This window comes from Panicum virgatum, chromosome 8N (assembly GCF_016808335.1).
Source record: "Panicum virgatum strain AP13 chromosome 8N, P.virgatum_v5, whole genome shotgun sequence".
Taxonomy (NCBI): Eukaryota; Viridiplantae; Streptophyta; class Magnoliopsida; order Poales; family Poaceae; genus Panicum; species Panicum virgatum.
The window spans coordinates 47,023,923-47,048,492 of NC_053152.1; the positions used below are offsets into that span (position 1 = coordinate 47,023,923).

Consider the following 24,570-nt stretch of genomic DNA (forward strand, 5'->3'; position numbering starts at 1 on the left):
GCCTAGCAATGAAAATAGTTGAACTTAAGAGGCATGAAATATTTCCCTTGGTTTATCGCCTAATTGAGCTGGCATTGCTGCTACCAGTAGCAACTGCATCAGTTGAAAGAGCCTTTTCAGCCATGAAGATTATTAAAACTGAGTTGCGGAACAAGATGTCCGATGGTTGGCTTAATGACTTGATGGTGGTGTATATTGAGCGGGAGATATTTAAAGGAATTGATCTTGAATCTATCAAGAAGGCTTTTCAGAAGAAAAAAGATAGAAATATGCAATTGCCAAAGTCTCCTAGACGCAACTAATAATAAATATATCGGTATAACTCTATACTCTAATTGTGTATCTTGCATTACATTTAATATTTTAACTCTAATATTTCGTTACTAATTTATGTTTTCTCTTTGTTTGATAGCTTCTTTGGTCCAATTGTTGATTTGATGCGTACTTTACGTGTTTTTCTTCATTTGAGGTACTTCTAAACTATACTTTTGTTGTGAACCTTTATTTTCGTATAATATTTGAACATAATCTAGTAATCCACCGCCACACCTAAAATTTTCGACGTCATCCGCCACTGACTCAAGAGAATGTTAATTCAACGGAGAAACCAAGCACTTCGGACTTGATATCTCTGCAATTTTCACTCATCTTAATCAAATACATGCTCAAACACGGTCGTGAAAAAATATCTTTGCAATTTCAACTCATTGCGACAGCCGATAAGATCGAGTCTGCCAGTATAGGTTGTAGATAGTAACATCTAATTAGGTTTTTCATCTCTAAATCAAGTAGACTAACGTTTATTAATGATAGGTCAGATAAATAAGGCCCACTAAACATTTTAGCTGCATAGGCCCACCGTAAAGCCCAACATTTGATAATCCAGCCCAGATAGCCTTAGTCTGGGTCTATCTAGCTTGAAAACCAACCAAGGACTATTAGGATATTACAATTTACACCAGAGTACCAGAGTAACAAATAAATGTCAAATTAGTACTTTCCCTCAACCCATACCTATTTGCATTGGCACATTCTTGACTACAGCAACCAGCTTCTTATATCCTTGCAAAGATTTAGGTACAACTTATTTCCTACTTTCTTCAACCACGAATATAAGTCATTTTCGTACACTGCGCATATTCCACAATTCCACATAGGCAAAACTCTTGCTACATTTTCCCTAGAATTATGAAATTCAAATGAAAAATGCTCTTGTATATATGCTAAGAAATTGAAATAGTTTTCTTACCCGTAAAAAAATACTTTTTCTTGATGGATCCGGTAACATTAAGCTTACATTTCGAAATCCATCTATCCTTTTTATATCGGTGATTAAATTTGATAAAGTTTCATCACCAGGAATATATCGAAAAATGACTTGTATCTGTGATAGGTGGGATTAAATAAATAAAGATTTAGGCACTAACTATATAGCATTAGCTGTTGTGTGTAACTAACTAATAACCTCACCAATACTATATTCAGATATTCACACACACCCTCGCCATTTTCAGCTACCCTGCCCGCTGATCTGAACGTCAAAAGAATCAGACAGGGAGATCACAGTGTGCTCGATCGACTATGGCGGCATGCAAGACCCTTCTCATGGCCGTTCTCCTCCTCTACGCCGGTAATCAACCCTGCTTCTCCGATCCGATCCTCTCCCGTGATCGACCTGGCCGTTCACTGACCGCCGGATCTCGCCGTGACAATTGATCAGCTGCAGCCAATGCCTATGCCACCACCGCAGCCGCCGGGGATGGCGGCGGCGAGCTGATGATGCGAATAGCAGATGAGGAGGGCCAGGGCCGCACGGTCAGCTTGCCGCCCGGCGAGTACGGGCGGTGCCTGCCGGGGTGCCCCGGCGGCTTGGACGGCTGCGACGAGCCGTGCAAGAAGGAAGGCTACGACAAGGGCGGCGAGTGCGTGGTGTCCGTCCACCAGTGCTGCTGCCTCGGCCTACCGCTGCCCGCTTGAATCGGCCCTTGGTTACCGGCCATCCATGATATCTCTGTCTGCATTGCACCTCCTACATAAATGGAAGATTATGTAAGAACTATTTTCAATGAAAAAATTGAATAATAAGAGCAGATTCCAAGTTATTATTATTATGAAATGCAGATGGGATTACCTGTTAGCTATATACGATTTAAAGCTGCTGCTACAAATATTTTCTACGGGCTTGCTACCGGACGTCCAATGTGGACGCTCCGTCGGTCCAACGCAACATCAAATAATAACGTTCGCAACATAGAAGAAAAACATCTGCAATATGGAAAACCATCATTTGCAACATCAAAAAATATTAAAAAAAATTGTTAGCCATCTGTTGATGACGAGGAAAAAACCCACTGCAACATCTGTTTCATGTTGCTTGGGACATTCAAATTTCTCATTGAAGATGCAACATCCAGATAAAACACTTGCAACAAATACGACAACACAACATCTAGATCTTTTTTTACAACATCTATATGAAGCACATGAAACATTCTAAAAATCTCTACTGCAACATCATAAGATACCTATTGTAACAAGATCACCCGATGGTCGCCTCAACCCTCGCTCATCTTCTTCAACCTACAGGAGTTGCCTGTCATGGCAGGATGCCGCCCAGAGCTCCTCCATCGGCCGGCGAGCTTCGCCTATGGCCATCGCACGAGCCCCCCCCCCCCCCCCCCCCCCCCCGCGCTCCACTGCTCGAGGCACAAGCTCCACCGCACGCGCTCCGCTGCTCCAATCCAGCAGCAGCGCGCGCGGCACCAGCCCTGCCGTAGCAAGTGGGGCAGGGCGCACCCGACAGCGACGGTGGCGGTGGGAGTGTTGACACTTTTACAGATCAACACACGAATGCGCTAGGTCGCGCGGCGCGAGGAGGGGCTCAATGCAGCTCCTCCTACGTGGAGCGGTCAGACCGTTCTAAGGGACTGGTCAGACCGGTCACTGGGGTGAATCGGCAACGACCGATGAACGCTCGCCCGGGAGGGACCCCGTTAGGGCAGGCACACGTAGGGTTGTTCTAGGATCGGCAGGCCACCTAGAACGCCTTCAGACGTTGCGGAAACGAAAGAATAACAGCAGATGAAGGTTGGAAAAGCTAGTGTTTGGAGAAAGATAAAGACGATAAAAAGTAGAAGTTGTATTTGTTTTTGATCAATTAGATGCCTCAATCAACCGTGACTCTTTATATTTATAGGGTGTGATGGACTTATCCCGCAAAAAATTCTTTTTACAGATCTAGATCTACTAAAACTCTAATTACACCCGGACTCCTCCTAGACCGGTCGGACCGGTCGGACTCCTGCCGGATTAGCTACAGCACCAGACCGGTTAGACCGCTTGGTCAGACTGGTTGATGCTAATTTTCGCTGTCAACGGGGAGGAGTGAGGCCAGTCGTGGAGCTTGGGGCATCTTCCTACTAAGGCGGCGGCCAGTGAGAGGAGGGAGGGAGCCTAGCACGCGGGAGCCGTCAACGGGGGACGGGGAAGGAGGAGAGGGGGAGGGGGAGGCAGAGCGAGCCCACCGCGCGAGAGAGCAAGAAGGTTGCAGGTAGAAGGAAATGGTGGGGAAGGACGTCCGATGGATCGGACACCTGATCCTTACCGTTTTTTCTACTGTACCACCATGGTTTGTTTGGTGACAGTTGACAAGTATTCTCTGGTGACAACGTGAAATCAGTTAAGGATTTTGATGACTATCTTCTACAATGAAATCAAGCCTGGCCCATTACGAGCCCCGTCAAAAGACTCGGCAATAGCCTAGGTCTAGTCAAAGCCCAACAAAATTAAGCCCGGCCCATGAAGGCATCGTGCTTCCTTCCCAAAAGATATGTACAGGCTAGGCCTACTTCACGAACTACGTTAGAATATGCCAAATTTTATTAGTACGAAACTTTAAGACAAAATAGTCGAAATGGTCTCTAAACTCTTGTCAAAGAGTCAACTTCGTTCCTGTACTTTTGTTTAGGCCAATTTGGTCCTCCAACTATTAAACTTGGGGTCAGTCACATCCTTCATCCAAACTGCTATTACTAACACCGTTAAAACACCTAACGCCCATTAGGAAAAGACCCTATTGCCCTTGTTCCAGCGACCATATTACCCCAACGCCCATTAGGGAAAAAAAAAGAATGCAGCAAAAACCGCCTGGTTCAGTAGAAACCGACGCCGCCCTGTAGTGATCCTTTTTTTAAATGGCTGGAAGAGGAACGCTGGAACGAAGGGTGCCGCGAACAGGTATGCTGTGTTCTTTTCCTGAACGGGTATGGCTGGAAGAGGAAGGCTGGAACAAGGGTAATAGGGTCTTTTCTTGATGGGCGTTAGGTGTTTTAACGGTGTTAGTAACAGCAGTTTGGATGAAGGATGTGACTGACCCCAAGTTTAATAGTTGGAGAACCAAATTAGCCTAAACAAAAGTACAGGGACGAAGTTGACCCTTTGGAAAGAGTTCAGGGACCATTATGGCTATTTTGCCAAACTTTAATTTGTACGTACGTTTCAATTCACCAGTGGTGATGCACGTGCCACAAGCACGTGTTTAAAAAATAATTATATCTAAAAATAGTATGTGTTTATAGAATAATTATATCTAAAAATAATTGGATTGCATCTAGACTACTAAACATTTAATTCATTTAGCAATCCAATAGAATCTAATAGAATCTAATAAATAGTAAATATTTTATTTTATTCAACCAGCAACAAGTGCAAACCAAAACTATGCTCCGGATCAAAAAACTATTCTACTCTAGCTTAAGAACTAATAAATTGTAATGGAACAAATCCATATGCTGAGTTAGGTTGTTAGAAATGGATATCAAGATGGCCTGTATATCTCCATCTTTATCACAAGATGCTTGCCTCGATGTGGAATGATACGATTGGAACCTCCTGAGGCAATGGATAAAGGAAAGCTGCAAATTCTTGCACGGACAGAGTCAGACGGTACATGGAGAGATGAGTATTGCAAGAATTCATGAAAGATGGAAATATCTTGACAAACCATTCTGAGGGTGTCAAATAAATTAATTTTCCATGCACAATGCTCAGGCGGTAAAGAGAGCAAAGCAGCATGATAAACTGATAACGCTGGTGTCAAGCCAAACAAAAATCCCTTGGAAAAATAACTTATGCAACAAAAATGATTGGCAGCATAGAAGTAGCAGACTATCTTTGATAATGTTTGGCAGACGAATAACATGGTCGTCAGATTATTACAAGTGTGAAGCATCTATCGAGATACAAAATTAGGGTGCAGCTCTTTGAACTTCGAAAGAAACTAAAATGAATAAGTAGTCCGGCACAGACATATCTATATCATAAACACAGCATTCGCTGCGCGCACAGCAGCTCTGCACTTTGCAGGGTGCCATTTCCCTGTTTCCACCAGATCATCCAAAAAGTTGCTGAGCTAGCTCATCGTCACCAAAATTGATAATCATAGCTCATAATCTGCAAGTTGAGGCATAATCGGGTGCCCTCATTGGATCAGAAATTCTACCAGCAGTCAACAGACCTGGTTTATCCAAGCTCCAGCTGACTAAGGGGGTGTTTTGGAATAGGGACTTTAAAAAAGTCCCAGGGACTTTTTAGTATTTAGAAGTATTAAATAAATATTAATTATAAAACTAACTGCAGAACCCTGGGGCTAAACTGCGAGACGAATCTAATGAGGTATCTTAATCCATGATTAGCGAATGGTTACTGTAGCATCACTGTAGCAAATTATGAATTAATTAGGCTCATTAGATTCGTCTCGCGAAAAAGCACTCAGCTGTCAAAAAACATTTATAAACAGATTTTATTTAATACTATAAAATAGTAAGATTCCTTTTGATGTGATAGGGACTTCTGAAAAAAGGTGGGATCCAAACAGGGCCTAACAAATTTCTGGCAAATGCCCTCATGCCAGCATTGCACTTTAGTGCTCAGAGCAGCACAAAATCATACATATTCCTTTAGACAAATTACACAGTCAAGATTCAGGAGATCAGAGCCAAAGGAGCTTCGACAAATGCTAAAAAAGAAAAGGAAATCACCATGTAGGAATTTTGAAGCATTTCCAGGAATGCTGTAGATAGATGGGTGAAGAAACAGAGTACCATAACGGGGAGTCAATGTGATGTGAAATACACTCACACCCTGTTCAAGCACTCCTCCTTTTCACAACTCTAACTTGGAGAATTAGATGGACATTTCTCTTGAATATGGATCTCAATTCTTCATTGGCTTCAATACCAATTCTCTTGAAATATTTGTCCAAATTCAATGGTGCGAACACAGTAGTATCGATAATACGCACAAATCATTCAAATAATACATCTTATTGGACATGTTAATTGACAAAGCTCTTCTCACCAAATACACTATCAGCCATTCTAGCATAGGACTATAGGAGCTAGTTTTCCATATGAGAATGGGTTAATGACTTAGTCAATCTTTGAGCCATTTTTCCCAACAAGAATCTGACGTTGGCTTTGTTTTGGTGTCATGGAGTGCTGCTCCACCCTAAGACAACCATCTTTTAGATCCTTCCAGTCCATCAAACGATGCTCAATTACATAGTGAATTTCCTGCAACAGGTCATACATGAGCAAACAAATTCCTTTTCAATTCAAATTTAATGGCAGAAGTCCTGCAGAAAGTCATTCATTGGCAACAGGTTCCCTCCAAATTAAAGAGTACCAAGATTCCAGTTGGAATGTAAAGGAATTACTTGGTGGATGTGATGCAGCATCTTCTCCCACACAACCTCCAAAGATATGGTTTTCATTACTTCAGTCATTACAGTTGGTTCTTCATCCCAAAGGTTTTCTAACAGCCTACAAAAAATATATACATAAATAGAACATATAATTATGGATGGCACTGAATAATCAGTAAACAAGCTCGGAATTGTAAAGTATTCAGGGCACAGTTTCAAAGGGAAATAAGAGTAAATTACTCCTTGGTGTCAAAAATACTTTACAACGGATGCAGTAAACTTTTTAAACTTAGAACCCAAGGTCCCCGACGAGCATGAAGCTACCTAGATGAAGATTGGTGTAGCTCGCCGCCCTCTTGTACCCATCCCAGCAGTGCAGGATCAACAGATAAGCCAGGCTTAGAAAAACAACACAAAAAGTGAAGATCAAAGGAATTGAATATTTAATATAATCGAAACATAGATAGAGGTGAGACAGGGATTTAGTCTGCATAAGGGGGTGATCTCCTGGCGATGACACGGCAAAATTTATAAGATAAACTTCCAATTTTTAGTGGAGATGCACGTGTTTAAAGAAAAAATATTGATCCGGACTCAAATGGATCAACAAAGATCGAGGAGGTGGTAATAATTCGATCCTGGAAAAAAAAAAGCGCGGACTGGTGGGTATAGGTGGGCGGGTAGACACATGTGCGGTAACAAAACAATTTCATTTTGGGCAGAAACATTTTGCTCGATGGTGTTTTTGTCTCTCACCTAATTTGGTCAAGCACTAAGTTCTTCCATGTAAGCCTAAAAGAGATATTTTGTGAGAGAAGTGGGTGGATTAGAGTTGGTGAGAATTGCATTCAATTCTTTCACCCTTTATATTATAGATTTATAGTATAGATATAGAGGTAATAATGAAGGGCTACCACTTAAAACTCCTTATATTTTAAAATAAATGTATTTCTGGCTACGAACGAACCTAGACAAGTATCTGTCTAGATACATGATCAGAAGTATACTTATTTTAGGGCGAAAGGAGATATGCCAAATTTTGGAAAGTTTAAATTCAATCGATAGGAGCAATTACAAACTACCATAGATTCCCACCACTACATATACGCTCTGAACCTTGCACTATGTTCAACACTCCTCACATCCAGATTAGAACATATCTTGCTATCTCAGGCATAGATCGATGGCGAAAATGACCATCTTGTGCAAGATCCTTATCGCCGCCACTCTTGTTTCTCTCATCTTCTCCGCGGGTAATCACCGTTCTTTAATTATATTTATTTATTGATAACATCATGTATATACTAGTATACTTAAGATGAAGTATGCCATTATTCATGTGCTTGGAGGAATTTGCAGTTGCAGCATTGGAAGTGGAAGCGGAGCCGGAGAGTCTCCATTTGAGTCGGACTACTTCATCAGCCAGACGCTTCGGAGCAACATGGGGAAGCCCAACTGCCCCACCTGGTGCCGCCATATGGGCTTCCTAACAGGCCGTGTCTACACCGGCGACTGCTGCTGCAACAACGGACCATAGTTAGGCTATAGTGGCAGCATTTTTTTTTTACATTTTGCGAGCGTGTGTGGAATTTTGCAAAAAATTGTAGGCTTTGGTAAACATTTCCCATATGTGTGACAATAGGCTTTGGTATACATTTTCTATATGTGTGTGGGATATTTAACTATTCTCCTCAGGATATGTCAGTTACTGTTGTGTTGATTTATCGATGGATCCATCAGGATAGAACAACGAAAGTGCGTAGATTATGTGAACAAACTATGCAATGAGGAACTTGTATTTTTCTTTTAAGAATATGCATATACCATGAGAGAAAAAATGGAACAACGCCGATTTTACATGTAGGAAAATCTAGGAATTTTCAGACAAGAAGAGGACAAATGGGTACCAAACAGGCAAACACACACACGCAAAAAAAAATTCATTTCAAGACAATTGATAGTAGCAGAGGTGTCGCAAGGGAGAGGGCGTGCGGGTGGGTCGGGGGAGGCACTGAGAGCCGCTCAGATCGATCGCCGAGTGATCTGCGACCGCCCAAGGCTGAACGAAACGGTGGAGACCACGGACGCACGACGGCTGCGTCCCTCTTAGGAAATTTTTAGTAGTATAGTAGAGATTATGGAGAAAATGAAAAGAGCACATTCTGAGATATTGATTATTTGTTTTAGAATATTGTATTCGTGTTGATTTGATAAAACCGTACCGTCCTTCATCTCATGGCACAGATGAACTATTGAACCTGAGTGAAATTTTGGAGCAATCCTATTTGATCGTTTAACCAAACAATATGCTACATTGCTACATGGATGTGTACAAAAGACAAGTTTTTTTGTGAAAAAGAGAAGAATCATAGAACAGACATTCGCTCAGCTCTAGAAGTAGAAGCTCCCCCATCCCGCTTTGGATCAACGGAATCCATGGCGAAAACCCAGAGCCACCCAACCCCCAACCCCTGCGCCGGAGAGCCGGAGACACACGCAGGACCACACCACCACCACCACGCGGGAAGGCGATAAGCCCCGGCGCATCGCGGCCGTCCGTTTCGAATTCACGCTTCCCAACGGTCGCGCCACCCGCGCGCCACTGACCGCTCGGGCTCCGGCCGCCCGGGCCCACGCGTCGGCGGCGGTGGGCCGGAGCTATTTAGCCCCGGGGGCCTGGGCGTGCCGAACCCTAGTGGGGACACGTCACGCGCCGGCGGCCATGGGCAGGGGCAAGAAGGGCAAGCGCGGCGCCGCCGTGGCCGACGCCGGCGGGACCGTGCATTCGGCGGACGGGGAGCTGGAGCTGGAGCATGCTCCGCCGCCGGATCCCGCGGCCAACGGGGACGAGGCACCGGCTCCGGCCGCGCCCAACGGGACGGCGGCGGCGGCGGGCGATGCCGATGCGGCGCGGCGGGGCTCGTCGCCGGAGCGGGACGGCGGGGAGGCTGCCCGGCTCAGGCGCCTCAACGACATGCTCCTGAGCAGGGCCGCCGAGGACAAGAAGCGGGCGGCGGCGCTCGAGGCGCGGCTCGGCGAGCTCGAGGCCGACGCCGCGGCGCTCGCGGCGGGGGAGCGCGGGGTGCTGCTCGCGGCGCTCGCGGCGCCGCTCCGGGGCGCGGAGGAGGAGCGCGCGGCGCTGGGGGCGCGCCGAGGCGGAGGCCGCGCGCGAGGCGCGGGCGCGGGCCGAGGCCGCGGCGGGGCTGCAGGCGGCGGTCGCGGAGATGGGCTCGCTCTCGGCGCGGTTGGGCGCCAAGGACGCCGAGGCGGCGGCCGCGGCCGAGAGAGCCGCCGTATTGGAGGCCGCGGTTGCCGGATTGGAGGCGGAGTGCTCCGACCTGCGCGCGGAGAGGGGCCGGTTGGAGGAGCAGTTGGAGGCGGTGAGGGCGTCGGCTGGTGATGTCCAGTCTCAGATGGCAGAGGTGGAATCAAGCTTCAACGAATTAAAGAGGAACTCAGAGATAGAGAAGCAGGAGATGGAGGAGAAGCTTGAGAAGAAACTGAAGGAATTGGAGGCTCTGCAATCCATGAAGGTGGACATGGAGGAGATGGTCGGTTCTCTGGAGGCAGTGCTCTCGGCAGCCATTGCTAGGAACAGCAAATTAGAGTCGGAGGTGGATGAAATGAAGATGGAGATGCTTGCTGCAAGGAAGGAGGTGGAGAAGCTCCAAACCGAGGTTGCGGAGGCGGTTGCAAAGCACAGCGCGGCGGTCGCTGAAGCGGCCAGGTTCCGGAGCAAGATTGATGAAGTGGTGAAGGTGAATGAGGCTGCTGCAGCGGCACATGATACTGAGAAGAGAAGGTTGGAGTCTGAATTGGAGGTTCTGAAGGGGGAGGTTGGCCGGATTCGGGCCGAGAAAGATGCTTATTTGGGCATGGTCCATGCTAAAGATGCTGAGATTGGAGAGTTAAGAGATGAATTGAAGAAGCTCCACAGTTCCATGGCTGATCTGCGTACTCTCTGCAGTGATCTTGAGGTTGCTGCAGCTGCATATGATACTGAGAAGAGAAGGTTGGAGTCTGAATTGGAGGTTCTGAAGGGGGAGGTTGGCCGGATTCAGGCCGAGAAGGATGCTTCTTTGGGCATGGTCCAAGCTAAAGATGCTGAGGTTGGAGAGTTGATGGATGAACTGAAGAAGCTTCACGGTTCCATGGCTGATCTGCGTAGTCTCTGCAGTGATCTTGAGGGGAAGTCTTCCTCCCTGCGAGATGAGAGGGATTCAGTTCTGAAAGCACTCGAAGTGCAGAAAGCCGAGGCAGAGGAGCTGAGGTTGACTCTTGGGGAGCTTGATGTCTGCAATGGTGAGAAGGATCGTGAGATTCGGACACTGAAGGCAGAAGTTGAGGGCAAGGTGTTCGAAATCAGTGACTTGAATGGGGAGCTTGGGCAGCTGCAGCTCGCAGTCGCCGAAGCACAGCGCAGGGGGAAGAATGAGGTCTGGAGATGGCTGGGCCCAGCTACCACCACCGTGTTAGCAGCTGCTTCCTTTGTCTACGCCGCCCGTAGTCGGTGAACAGCTAGCTCTTTTACTTGCTTTTTGTTCACTTGCTCAAGTACGTATTACTCAGAATAACCAGGCTTCCTACTTATGATACTTGGTATATGGTGACACTGCTCCTTACTATGAAATAAAGCTGTTTTCGGACAATTTTATTTGCATCTGTTGCTCATTGGTCAATTTTGGCACTTGGGTTATATAGCATCTTGGATGGATACATTAGGGCTTTGACATATGATAGGAGTCAAGGATCTGATGTCGTATTATTACTAATTCTAGTTCTTGAACGATCTATCAGAATAGTTAGAACAATACACTGATTCTGAAACATGGAATGCATGCTGAGTGTCGTGCCAGCTGGCTGTTGCGTAGGTCCTTGCTGGCAGGGGCAGACACAGTGTAGTTGCATGGGTGTACAAATGTAATGAATAATGATTCTTGAAATTTTGTATAACCTTTTATTCTCCTATAGACAAACAGCTGATAATTTCTCAGATTTTATATACAAACCTCAGATTGAGTATGGATAAAGAATATATCTTCTTAGAAAATAAAATCAAGATATATACGTGTTACTGGGCTAACAAAAACCCTACTTCCTGGCTTCAGAACTTTGTCAATTTTCTTAATTGTTTGGCTTGAGTGTCCTCCTCCGGCAAAACAATTCGATCCTGTCGCAGGCTTCCTGTATTAAACTAACAGGTGCTCCAAAAAATATCCTAACCCAGTTCTTCAACCCAATGACAGATCCTGAAAAATAAGAAATAAAAGCAGAGAGCTATGTTGTCATTCAGGTCAATTTAAATGTGAAAGTGGATTGAGCATTGCAGCTTGAAGAAACTTGTACTAGAATATCAATCTAATTACAAACATGCAATTTTAAGGACCCAGACCACCAAATTTGACAAAGATTAGATAAACGATGTTACAAAAAATTTAGTGAACTATACCAGGTAGAACCAAGACACTTTCTTCTTTGATCAATTCACGAGCAAATTCTATGTCATCAGCAACACCGTATAGAATTGAAGTGTTGATTTCAACCTGCAGGATTTTGTGAACATCAACACTGTATACTATAGCAAACTATCGAATACTGAATCTGGTGTAATTCTGACTAACCATCATAAACATTGAGCCCTCAGGCTTTGTGTAGCACTGCAGGGCTTCAATCTGGTTCATTCTTCTGTACAGAGCGTCAGCTGCAGACTCAAGCAGGTGAACAACATTGCAGTGGAACTCATGGTGTTCATTTGAAAGAATCGCAGGAACTGCTGCCTGTTTGTCAACAAATTTGACCTGAATTAGCATATATGTATTCACTGATTTACATGTTTAAGTCATTTTCAGGAATTGTTTGCTGACCTGAACTATGGAGGTAGGGCCAGAAGTCACATTCAGCAGCATCTCGGTCGCTGTTCTGACCTTTTGAAGATTGAAATTTTTAATCTACATATGAATATGTATATAGAGAAATGTGACAACATGGTAAAAGTCAAGTGCCTTACATGCTTGAGTGCACCATTAGGGTCACAGAATGTCAACCAACCAAGACGCCATCCTGGTAGCATGAATCTCTTTGACAAAGCTCCAATGGTGATAACAGGTGAGATGTGCGCGAAGGATGCCATTGGAACAAATTTGCTGCCACCAAAGGCCATATGTGCATATACCTCATCAGCTATGACTGGGATCCCCAAGTCTCTTGCAGTTTCAACAATCTGCAGAGTTCAGTGATATGCTGTCAAATGTACAGTTTGAAGCATGGACATGAAGATCATATGAACCTGCAAGGGGTACATTTGGTCCTGGTATTCATAGCAACCAGATGCTTTTTTCCCCATATATGTTCTTAAGTGAAATGAGATTTTTTTTATCAGATAAGTGAAATGGATTACCCATCAACTGGCAATAAATTTTGCAGGTAAATGAAAATGATCACCTGGAGAAGGTGGTGTGCAGAGTATACAGCGCCACAAGGGTTGTTCGGATTGATGACGACAATGGCAGCCGTGGAGCTGTCAGCCATGGCGCGCACCCTGGCGAGGTCCGCCTCCCACCCACGCCGCGGCAGCAGGTCGTAGAACCGAGGCTCGGCGCCGGTGATCTGGCAGGCTGCCTCGTACGGCGCGAAGCCCGGACGCGGCAGGAGGATGTTCGCTCCCTGAGCCCCACCGAGCACCGTGGCGATCGCGGTGATGGCGCCCGTGCCGCCCACCGTCAGGAACACGTCGGAGTCGCGGGTGCGGTGGCGCGCCCCGGCGGAGAGGTAGTCGGCGACCGCGCTGTTGTTGATCCAGCAGGCACACATTTTCATTTTTCAGCATGATCACAGATGGCACCAAGATTTGATGCTGTTGTCAAGAACATAAATCTTTAAATCCATGCATAAGCATAGAAAACATTATTACTTTTTTGTGGTAATCCTACATAACCTACATAGTACATCCTTCTATAAAATTGGTGTTCAGTTTGTCTGCATTATTATACTTTGCATCCTAGTTGCTGTATGGGCATGAATATGGCTCTGAATCTGAAAGGGAGGAGTTACAGGAAACGAAACAGTGCTCAGAAAAGCAAGTGGTGCCTACTGTTTGGAATTATGCTCTGTTTTTCTTCAAAAAAAGAATTATGCTCTGTTTTTCCTTTAGCTTTTTTGAGTGGTCACTTGACAGGCACGTGATGCCTTATTTACAAACGTGGTTGCAAGTAGCCACTGTACGACTGCCTAGCAATCTACTGTGAACATATTGTGTAGAACTGCAGAACGTGGAAGATGGTACACTGTAAGTTTGCAGATTGAAACGAAAGTATTTGAGTTCTTCAAAAAAAAAAAGTTTTTCCTTGGTTATTACCTATGGAGAATCTGGGTCTACTAGCTTGTGAGAGAAAAGGATGCCGAGAGTCCACGTGGCGTCGAGCCGGGATGCCACGTGGACAGGACCTCTTTCAGTGAACATTCTGTGAAAAAATCCGTGCCGTGCTCTTTGCAACAATGTGCAGAGCGTGTGCTAATGGAGCCATGTTAGTGCCATGCTGCCATGTCCAAGATGGCTCCAAATTTTGGTTTCTTCCGTTTCTTGAGACGATTGTCATGTCCTTGTCATAGCGCCATAGGTGTATCAGTCTTGCTACAGTAGACCGCTGGAGCAACGTTTTGTCAGACCATCATACAACTTGTGCAACGCAACCTTTTCTAGATTAAGCATGCTGATTAACAACTAATTAAGACAGAAGATGTTCTTTGTCTTTGTCCGTTGAAAGTTTCAGTTAAGCCGATGGTTTTGTCAGGGCATGGTATCAGTATCATCCCGGCTTGTGTCTGTCCACACTTTCAGCTTCAGCTTGTAGGGTGGTGTCTGTTCGGACTCTAGCGACTGTGGCACTGCTACAAATTGACACCTTTTAAAGTTTCAGTTAAAGCATGCAGTCTAGTTTAACCATGTCAATATTAAACTATAAATTCATCGTGTCAGTGTTTGTTCACTTAACTTGTGGCACATTACCAATTCTGTTGAACCAAAAAAAATAAATCAAAATGTCATCAGATACTTCTTGGAGCAGTGAACCTTATCGTTATCGCCAATTCAGTAAATTTCATTTTTTTAGATTAAATTCAGTAACTTTCTTGGCGTGAACGCAGCTAGCATTCCCGAATTCCCAGTTGCACACCAAAAAACAAAAGAAGAATTTGAAACAATGCATGCAGATTGAAGGCTGGATCGGCTGCAAGGAGCATGAACAGCGGCGCAGCAAGATGGAGGGAGGCGCGCGCGGACTCACCGGCGGGCGGCGGGGAAGCCGTAGGACGGCGCGTAGCAGTCGAACTCCCCGGACCTGGCGGCGGCCGCGACGGCCTCGGCGGCGAACTCGCCGCCGCGGCGGAAGCAGGCGTGCGCCGAAGCGTCGCCGACGCCGAGCGAGATGAGGCTCTTGCCCTTGCCGGCGGCCGCGAGAAGCTCGCCCACCACGCTCCTGATCGACGCCTTGTGCCCCGCCAGCGCCGGGTGGCACCTCACCGCCATCGCCCTGCCGACGCCGACGCCATTGGCCTTGTAGCTCTTCTCCTCCTCCTCCTCCGCCCGTGCCGCCGCCTGACGACGGAAACGAACAAGAGGAGATAACGTGCAGCAGCTCAGCCATGAACTGTTCACCAGCTAGCTAGTACCCATGGTTGGTTATTGGTAAGTTCGATTCACATTTGCACGTTGGTGAGGATAGCTTACCTGAGCAGTGGGAGCCATGGTAGAGAGAGAGAAGAGAGAGAGGAGATGAGATCTTGGAAGGAATTGAAGAAGAGGTGCGTCCAAGTCACGGATTTCTGGAGCTTGGCTGAAGCTGAGCCGTGTGGGGGGCTGCGTATTTGTAGGCATCGTGTGTGGTGCACAAACTCCCGAGTGATCCGCAAACCGGGCCTTTTGTTCTATACCTTCGTCAGACTTTCACAGCAGCCAGGAGATGAGATCTCTGCTGCCCTGGTCTCCCGGAGAGAGAGAGAGAGAGAGAGAGAGAGAATGGATGGGAAGGCCAACAGGAGCACGTATGTCGTGTCAGCAGATAGAGCTCACAAAACTTGCGGAAGTGTGCGACTCCACTTGTCTTTCTTTTCACTACGGCTGTATTTAGTTCTTAAATTTTTTTGGGTTTTTAATATTATAGCATATTTTGTTATTATTTCACAATTAATATCTAATTATAGATTAATTAGACTTAAAAGATCCATGTTGTATGAAACAGTTAAATTATGTAATTAGTTATTTTTTTCAACTATATTTAATACTCCATACATGTCTCCGAAGATTCGATATGACGGATACTGTATGAAATTTTATGGGAACTAAACAGAGCCTACGTGGAGCTGTTGGGAGGCTTGCCGGATGGTCCAAACAAGTTGCATGGAAAGTCAATCGTCTCAATCAAAGTTCAAAATAAGGTGTACGAAAAACATCTTCAAACAAGCTCTTATGCATGGAAATAATTCTTAGTAGTTTGGATGGGTAATGATTATATATGTGTGTATAAATTTGTTTTGAAACGAGTTCTTCTGATCTCATATATTTATTGGATATGAGTATACATTTTAGTAGTAGAACCTAATGGTCAAAGGTACATATTTTAGAGACCGTATAGTGTCCAAATCGTCATGTAAGGATTGAGTGAATAGCAATGTTTTAAATAATCGGCTATAGCTTTGGCTATAGACGGCTATAGCTGCCAGAAAAGGCAGCCACTATGCCATTTAGCCCAATAAATTCGACTATAGCCAGCTAAATGCCATAGCAGCACCTTGGCCGCTAAACACCTTAGCCGGCGATTTAAAACCTTGGAATAGTTAGCATCCAATGCATTGTTTAATGTGGTCAACGATCAGCAAGATCATTTTTTTAATTGAGTGCATACACTTCTTTTTTTTTTTGTCCAGATAATAATGCTTGAACCTGCCAATCATTTATCTGCTGCAAATGTTAGAGAAAAGTATGACTCTTTTCAGTGGCCGCCGTTAATCTATTCAACAAATAAATGAGCATTTAGTGCCTAAAATATCAACTTATTTAGGAGATATTTAAAATAATATGCCGTTCGCCATATGGCCCCAGGATATTTGTTCTCTACTCAAACCATGTGTTGTATTTGTGCCAACTTAATTAGAATAGGGTATTTGCAGTAACTTTGAACAGATAAAATCAGAAGTTGACCTTCTTTTAATTTGTGCGTGACTACAATTTCATCAGAGAATTGTTTGCCTCGATCAGGAGTTAGCGAGAAAAAAACTATTGATGAGACTCATGCAGTTCTCATGGGTATGCAGAATTAGCCGTTTTCAGTTGTAACAGCTTTGACTGATTATCTCCTGCAGGCTGCAACCAAACCAGAAACGCATTGCAATATGCAAAGTTGTGGAACAAGCACTAAATAAATATTTTCCCCAAAAAAAGCAGCAAATAAATACTTTCCCTGAAAAAAGCAGTAAATAAATAAATAATACCATATATACCATGCAGAGAGGCTATATATATGCTGAAATACTGCAAGTGAAGACTACTCCCTTTTACCATTTCCAGTCACTCTACACTTCTAAGATCATCAGAGATATCAGAGGTGGCAACAATGGGCTCTTCCTCTGTTGTTTGCAAGATCCTTCCCATCACCGTTACCATCGCCGCCGTCCTTTTCTCAACCGGTACATGATGTCTCTCTTTCCCTCTTTTGATGTCTATTATGCAAACTATTTTTCTTGTAAAATTTAGTTACTGAGCCAATGCAAATTGTACGGTGTGTGTGCGTAGGGGGAGCGCAGAAGAAGGTATGCGAACACGAACAGCCATGCTCCTTCTACCTAGACTGTGACCTCTGGTGCAAGGGCCATGACTACCCCAAGGGAGGCAACTGCTTCAGTTCCGACCACACCAAAGTTTTGTCACGTCCAGAGCAAGGAGGAGCCCTGCCCGATCTGTCTGGGACCTGCTGCTGCTTTGTGTGATGAAATGTTGCTCATCACAAACAAGTTATTAAGGATGTAGGCGGTAGGGCTGCGTGTGGAACATAGATCAGTCTTTGAGTTAGCTATGTCGTCTGATAGAAAACAGATTTAAATGAGAATTTTGTGAGAAAATTGCATCAATGAAATGGATGCTTTGTTGGTAAGGACATCCTTCTGATTGCAGTCTCTGGATCATTTTGCATGCCAAACAGAAAAAGGAAGAAAGGAAAACCATTACATAGGAAAACGCAGCAGTGAATTTCTTGCCAGATTTGTAACAAGGCAAGAAACTTCTCTTCTCCATCGCTATATACTTCTCTCTGTCCTGAAATATAAGACATTCCAACATTCTTGGAAAGTCAAACTTAATTTGACCAAATTTTTGGAGAGAATCATAAAAATTTATGGCACCAAACACATATATTATAAAAATATATTTAATGAAGAATCTAATGGTACATATTTAATATCATAAATATTATTGCTTTATTGTATAAATTTGGTTATACTTGAAAAATTTTGACTCTCCAAAATTGTTGAAATGACTTATATTTCAGGACGTAGGGAGTATGCACTATCTAAGTTTTTACTCCAAACAATGGTTGCATAAAAGTGCCGGCAATGTGAGGTTGTACGTAGCGTGAAAACAAACCTAAATGGGTTTCAAAAAAATTGGCCTGTCCATCAACCGATGAGGGAAAAAAACTATTCACCAATAGAGCTTCATGTGTGAGTACAAGTTCATTAGAGAATTATTTTCATGGCTTGAATGATTCATGCATGCCACCATATCTCCTACACCTGATTATCCATTAATTCAGTTCATTATGCAAAATTAAATTTGTGGAATAAGTAGTAAATAAATACTGTATATCTTCCTATATTTATATAATTAATCCTAAAATAATGCACGAAAAAGGCTATGTATAAGTTGACATACAGCAAGTGATCAAGACTCCATTCATGCCATTGCCATTTTCTCTACACTTATAAGATCAACAGAGAGATTGAAGATGGCAAAACAGGTTTATTCTGTTGTTTCCAGGATCATTCTCATCACTGTAACCATCCCTGCCATCCTTTGCGCAACTGGTATATTACTCTGTTCCCCTCTCTTGATCTCTTGGCAAACTCTGTAGTTCCTACACACTAGCATTCATCTATTTCATACGCAGTTCTCCTGTAAAATTTTTGCATCCAAAACAAGTCCAGAGTGACCGGTTACTGAACCAATAAAAATCGCATGATGCGAATGCAGGGGAAGGGGTATGCATGGGGAAATGCTCCGTCTACATGGACTACAACATGTTGTGCAGGGACTTGCAGTACAAAGGAGGCAACTGCATCTATTCAGGCCGCAGCAAAGTTTTGTCAGGTCCAGACGGACGAGCAGAGAGCAATGTCTCTGAGAAATGCTGCTGTTTTGCGTGACCAAAATTTGCTCATCAGTCATCACACGAATATGGCTATTTCTAATAGAAAACAAAAATAAATGAGAATCCGGTGAAACATTTGCAGCACTAAAATGGGTGATTTTTTCATTAATTGCGTCCTTCTGTTTGCTGTCATGATCATCAAATGCCAAAAGAAAAAAAAAAACCAATATGGGGTTATCTGGCTGTCTGTTTTCTGAAAATCAGTTGTTACAAGTTTTTTTGGTCTCTAACGACTGCGATTAGAAAAAGATGGTGAGACTCTGTTCCGACTGTTCTTACAGAAGCATTTTTTTTTTTGCCTCGAACGGTTTCTTGATCAAAACAGATTGGAATGGTGCAATGGAGTAGGTTTCGTTTGGTCCTTTGCCACACTGACATTGGGCCCTGTTGGTCAAGATACTATTGGAGAATAAAGCGGTTGCTTTGTGAGAATGGGACCCAAACTATGGGTAGTTCTTGAAAGGGCAAAAAATGATAGTTTTGTGATTATTTGGATAAGAATTTGGTGGGCTTACTCTTAGACTAGCCACAACCTCTCATCGATGCCTGAACCAGGAGAGAGAGGGTTCAGGTATCGAGCACTGCTAGAAAAAAAAAAGAGCTATGGGCACCCGTTGAGAAGGGCTTTAGCCACCAGTTTTTCAACCGGTATCCCGAAACCGAGACTAAAGGTCGCTTTTTTTAACACCGAGTAAAATAACCGGAGGTATCGAGCACTGCTACAAAGAAAAAGGGCCATGGGCACCCGTTGAGAAGGGCCTTAGGCACCATTTTTTCAAACGTGCAGGTGATGGCCAGGATTCGAACTGGGGACCTCTTGCATCACGTATACCTTTTTTATTATCTCACCTACACATCACTTGTGATGAGAAGAGAGATATTTACAACCGGTACCTTAGGCTCATCTATAGATTCCATCGACATCAAAAGCACTAGTATTTTTAGGTGGACCTTTGGCCTGTTTTCTAGTAGTGGAGGCAACCACTACGGATCCGATGTTGGAATCCAAAATAAAGAGCACCGGGCATGTGGGTGCACCGAGGCTAGCTAAACAAATTAATATATATTAGTCAAGGGTATGGTGATGGAAAGGTCTGACAAGTCGGCTCACAACTACTCAACATCGATGCCGACGCTGTGTGCGTTTCGGATTTGACGACATCGGCAGAGGTGGCATAGGCTAGGTAATTTCAGCATCAGGACCACTGTGGGTAGTCTTAGAGAATAGGTTACTCTTAGTCATAGTTTAAATTAATTTATAGCAGTCCTATCACGTGTCTCAAAATATGGTTATATATAGTACTGCAAGTAAATGCTCTAGTGGGACAATTTCTAAGTGTTGATTACCATACACTTCAAAGTCGAGCAGAATTAGGGTTACAAGAGATGGCAACAAGTGGTTCTGTTGTTGCCTACAAGATCCGGCTTCTCAGATTCTGTTGTCAATTTAGGATTTGAGCCCTGTTTGGAGTACAGAGTTTTTCTTCCACACTTGCGAAATTAACTCTGTTTCATGTGCCGTGATCGTGTAAAATTCTTGTGCTGTGAACAAGTGTCAAGGAGTTAATGACTGATTGAACATAAACCACCTGTTCTGGTGGACACTGTTCGTGTACAAGGCCGTTTAGCCGTGTACATGCTTACAGTTGCTTACTGTGTCCATATATATATATATATGTTGTGTCTCCGTACAACCACAGTAGAAGGCCTCATTCAGACCATTTCAGCCATTTCCACAGATCTAGACTAGAACAACAGGATGGAGGCAAAATTATCTTCAGATGTCCGCAAGATCCTCATAGTTGCAGTAACCATGATGGTTCTCTTGTTTCCCACTGGTGAGTTGTCTTTCTCTGCCTAAGTCTTCCAATGATCTAGATAGTATGTATAAAAATCAATTCCATTCTTGGTAGAAGGAAGAAAGTGGTCTCTCTTTGGACTGCCAGTTACTCCATGGATGGTCCTTGCAGGGGAGGCCGTGAAATACGGGATGTGCCAGCCGCAGTGCCTAGAGATCCAGCCCGACTGCAACGCCTGGTGCAAGAGGATTGGCTACCCCAAGGGAGGCGAGTGTGTTGAGCCGCATAACATTGACTGTTGCTGCTGGGAGGTACCACCATCTGAGAGATTGAACGGAACCGCTGAATCCTTGCTACCGTTGCACATGTGATTGTACTGTTTACCAAAATACTGAAATATAATGGGTAATATATTAAAGATATAATATATTGGCTACAGTAGCCAAGCCTCTCTGATTTTGCATTTTATTTAAATTCATCCTTACACCAATGAACAAGATAAAAAAAGAGACTTTTTTTTATAGGTAACACTATAGAAACTGAACTCAGGCTAGGGACATAATTATGACAATAGATGCATGGAGGTTCAACATGACAAAAAATCTGCTAGGAACAAAATTATGACAACATATTTTATTGTTTACGAGCATAGTATAGATGAACACGATTACATATAGCCACACATCCACATGTACACATACTCACACATATCAATGAATGCGGCAAATTGAAAAAGGTTACACAATTCACAGGCACCTCACTGTCCATGGCATATGCCAAACCAACTGAGCTACTCCTGCTCTAATCTTCACTAATTCACTGATTCAAGCTTTAGTTCTATTGCCATGCCTAGTATTAACAGGGGACAATTTCTGCGTTCGCCAAGAAACACCCTAGCTCCATATTGTGCTCAATATAGTGCATGGAATTTGAATCAAAATTTCATGTTTACTAGCCAGGGCGGCAGCAGACTGCAGTTTCTTCAGAAGTGAGATGATCTAAAGGAGAGTGAATAGTAGAAAATCAGGTTAGAGCACAGCAACATAAAGCGGGATCGGATGGCCGTTAGTTGTTAAGCAGATAAACAGCAGAGGAAAAAAAACAGAGGACAAAGACTGTGCCTTAAAGTAGGACATGAGCACTGCAAAGTTCGAGTTGGTTTCCTCCAACATCCCAAACGAATGGTGAGTCCCAATAAAAAAATCATTCTCATTCATCAATGTCTTTGTTCCTTCTGGACTGATCTAGTTATTGTCTTCGTTAATAGGGCGCTATGCTGTTTGAGTTTATGTGCCGTTGTATATATATAGACCAGCTCGTAGAACCCATATTCAAATCTCTCTTTGTCTGACGATCATGCATTCATGCATGCTACACACCACTTCATGAGTCACCACATATCCATGAAGCAAGCAGGAGAGCAATGCGTGATTATGATGTGTGATTTGCGTGAGCTTCAGGAAATTTGCAATGCCTGCCTGACAGCATACCATCCACGAATTCCGATGCAGATGTGATTTGATTCACTGTACACGGTTTCGTGTACAATCACAGATTTTGTATCTAAAGAAGAACAAGGAGGCATTTTCTGTTTTTATTTTTCAAAATGAAAGATGTGCATGCATGTCAGTTCATCATGAACCAGAAAATATTGTGATATTAGAGCAACTTCAGCAGGGTGATTAAATGGGCTTCCATCTCCATATTTGCTCGGTGGGTGCAAAAAATTGATTTCCAGCAAGAGGAGCAAATAAGCTACCATTTTGGTAGGTCTTTCGAATTTCTCCTCTCATCTCCCCAATTTGATGGTCCTCTATTTGGGCTACCCAACTGTGGGCACCACCGATTTTTTTTTTCCATTTCCACATAGCGGTGCTCAATTCCAGCGCCAGGGCGAGCGCCCCCGCCCCGCACGCCGCCGCGGCGCCGGCCGCCCTAGCCGCCGCCGCCGCCCCGCGCCTGCCGAAGCCACACCACCGGCCGCCCTACCGCCCCCGCCCCGGATCCCGCCCTAGCCGCCGCATGGCCCTGCCGGCCGAAGCGCCGCCGCGACGCCGCGGGAGCCTCCGCCTTGACCTGCGTGGCCGCCAGCGCGTCGGCGAGTGCGGCATGGTGTTGACCTGCATCTGCAGCGCCGCCACGTAGTCGACCGCCTCCTCGAGCAGCTCCGGCGCGGGGAGCTTCCGGCATCCCGGGACAAGGCGGCCCAGCACGCAGAGCCGCTCCTGCACCTTGCCGCCCTCCTTCGAATCGGCCGCCGCCCCTGCAAAAGCGGCAGCTTTGCTCTCGGCATGCTGCGGCCGGCGGTGGCGCCGCCGGATCTTGCCGCCCGCCTTCACCAGCACGCGGCGCCGGTCAGCAGGATTGCGCGGCTCCAGCGCGTCTGGCCGCGCGCCGTGAGCGCCAGCGCCGAATCGGCCGCGGCCTTGACGGCGCGCGGCTGGCCGCCGCCCGTGGCGCGGATACGGTGGCCAAGCAGCATACAGTGGGTGCTCTTGCAGCAGGGGAAGCAGCGACCGTCCCTGCACTGCTCAGCGGACGCAGGACGCCAGCAGGCCTTGCCGCGTTCTCTTCTCCCGATCGAGAGACGGAAGCGTGCGCGTGCGCCGCCCAGCCGGCCGGAGCCAGACTCGTACAAGTGCCCCCGTTGTGCCGATGCTATCCGTCCCCGGCGACATCGAGGCTCATCGGCCACGACATGCCGCAGAGGCTCGCTCGGCCACGCCTCCATGGGGAAGATTGCTGAGCAGTGACTGCAGAGTCCTAGCTGTATGTACCCGACCATGGCGGGTAGCTGCTGCCTGCTGGAGAGGCGGAAACTGACGACGACGCACGAGCGCAGAGGGAGCTCGTCGACGTCGGTCCGGGCGACAGCCGGGAAGGGAGCCTCCGGAGCAGGGGCACGGCGCGAGCGCTGGCGAGGTCCGGCGAGACAACTGACGCCTCCCGATCCGGGTGTTGGGTGGCTATTCCTGCCGCAGCAAGGCCACTGGCGCCCCCCCCCCCCCCCCCCCCCCGGCGCGGAGGAAGAGTTCGCCCCGCTCTCGCTCCACCCGTACACCGCCCCGGCAGCTGGTGCCGCGGTGGGTTAGGAGGCGCCGGCGGTGCGCTTCCGCGTGGTCCACTGCGACGCGTTCGCGGTGAACGCCACCGCGGCCGAGCTGCTCAGACACCGCCTGCGGCCGACAGGCGGTGGGCCGCGCGGATCTCGAATGCGGCCGCCGGTGGGCGGCGGCGGCGGAGGGGTCGCGGTGACCGGGCTCGCGCAGGGAAGAGGGAGGTGGCGAAGTGGAAGCAGGAAGAGGCACGGGCGAGTGTGACTGGGAGGGGAGAATGATAGGTGGGGCTCAGTTATGAGTTGGGAAAATAGAAGTCCAATTTACTCAGCCTGCTGAAGTGGAGGTTCATATTTGAGTGAGTAAAATTTAGAAGTAGGCTTCTAAATGAGTATTTGCTCACCCAAATTTAACCGCCCTACTAGAGTTGTTCTTACACTTGCTCGATCAGGGGACGGTGGACGGTGGACGGTGGACGGCGAGCGAAACACCGACCAGGGGGAGGACGGTATTTGAGATACCGTCCACCCCTGGGGGCCCTGGCGTCCGTTAGATCAAGCACGAGCGTCCCAGATTCGTCATGGACTGGGTCAACG

At 45.8% G+C, this 24,570-nt stretch overlaps 1 long non-coding RNA gene and 3 pseudogenes across 3 annotated transcripts; 1 reads left to right on the plus strand and 3 right to left on the minus strand.

Annotated features, from left to right (window-relative positions):
• Positions 1–6,194: 6,194 nt before the first annotated feature.
• On the minus strand, positions 6,195–7,056 carry LOC120684324. 3 transcript variants are annotated; one of them, XR_005679240.1, is made up of 3 exons: positions 7,028–7,056; positions 6,716–6,821; positions 6,195–6,572 (listed from the first exon to the last, which is right to left on the minus strand). It is a non-coding gene; the product is annotated as an uncharacterized LOC120684324 (long non-coding RNA). The 3 variants fall into 3 exon arrangements; XR_005679241.1 differs by having other exon boundaries at positions 6,944–7,056; XR_005679239.1 differs by lacking the exon at positions 7,028–7,056 and having other exon boundaries at positions 6,716–7,021.
• Positions 7,057–9,290: 2,234 nt separating this feature from the next.
• LOC120685788 lies at positions 9,291–11,363 on the plus strand (annotated as a pseudogene).
• A 259-nt stretch (positions 11,364–11,622) lies between these two features.
• On the minus strand, positions 11,623–15,622 carry LOC120685789 (annotated as a pseudogene).
• Positions 15,623–22,853: 7,231 nt separating this feature from the next.
• On the minus strand, positions 22,854–23,908 carry LOC120685160 (annotated as a pseudogene).
• Between the last annotated feature and the right edge of the window lie 662 nt (positions 23,909–24,570).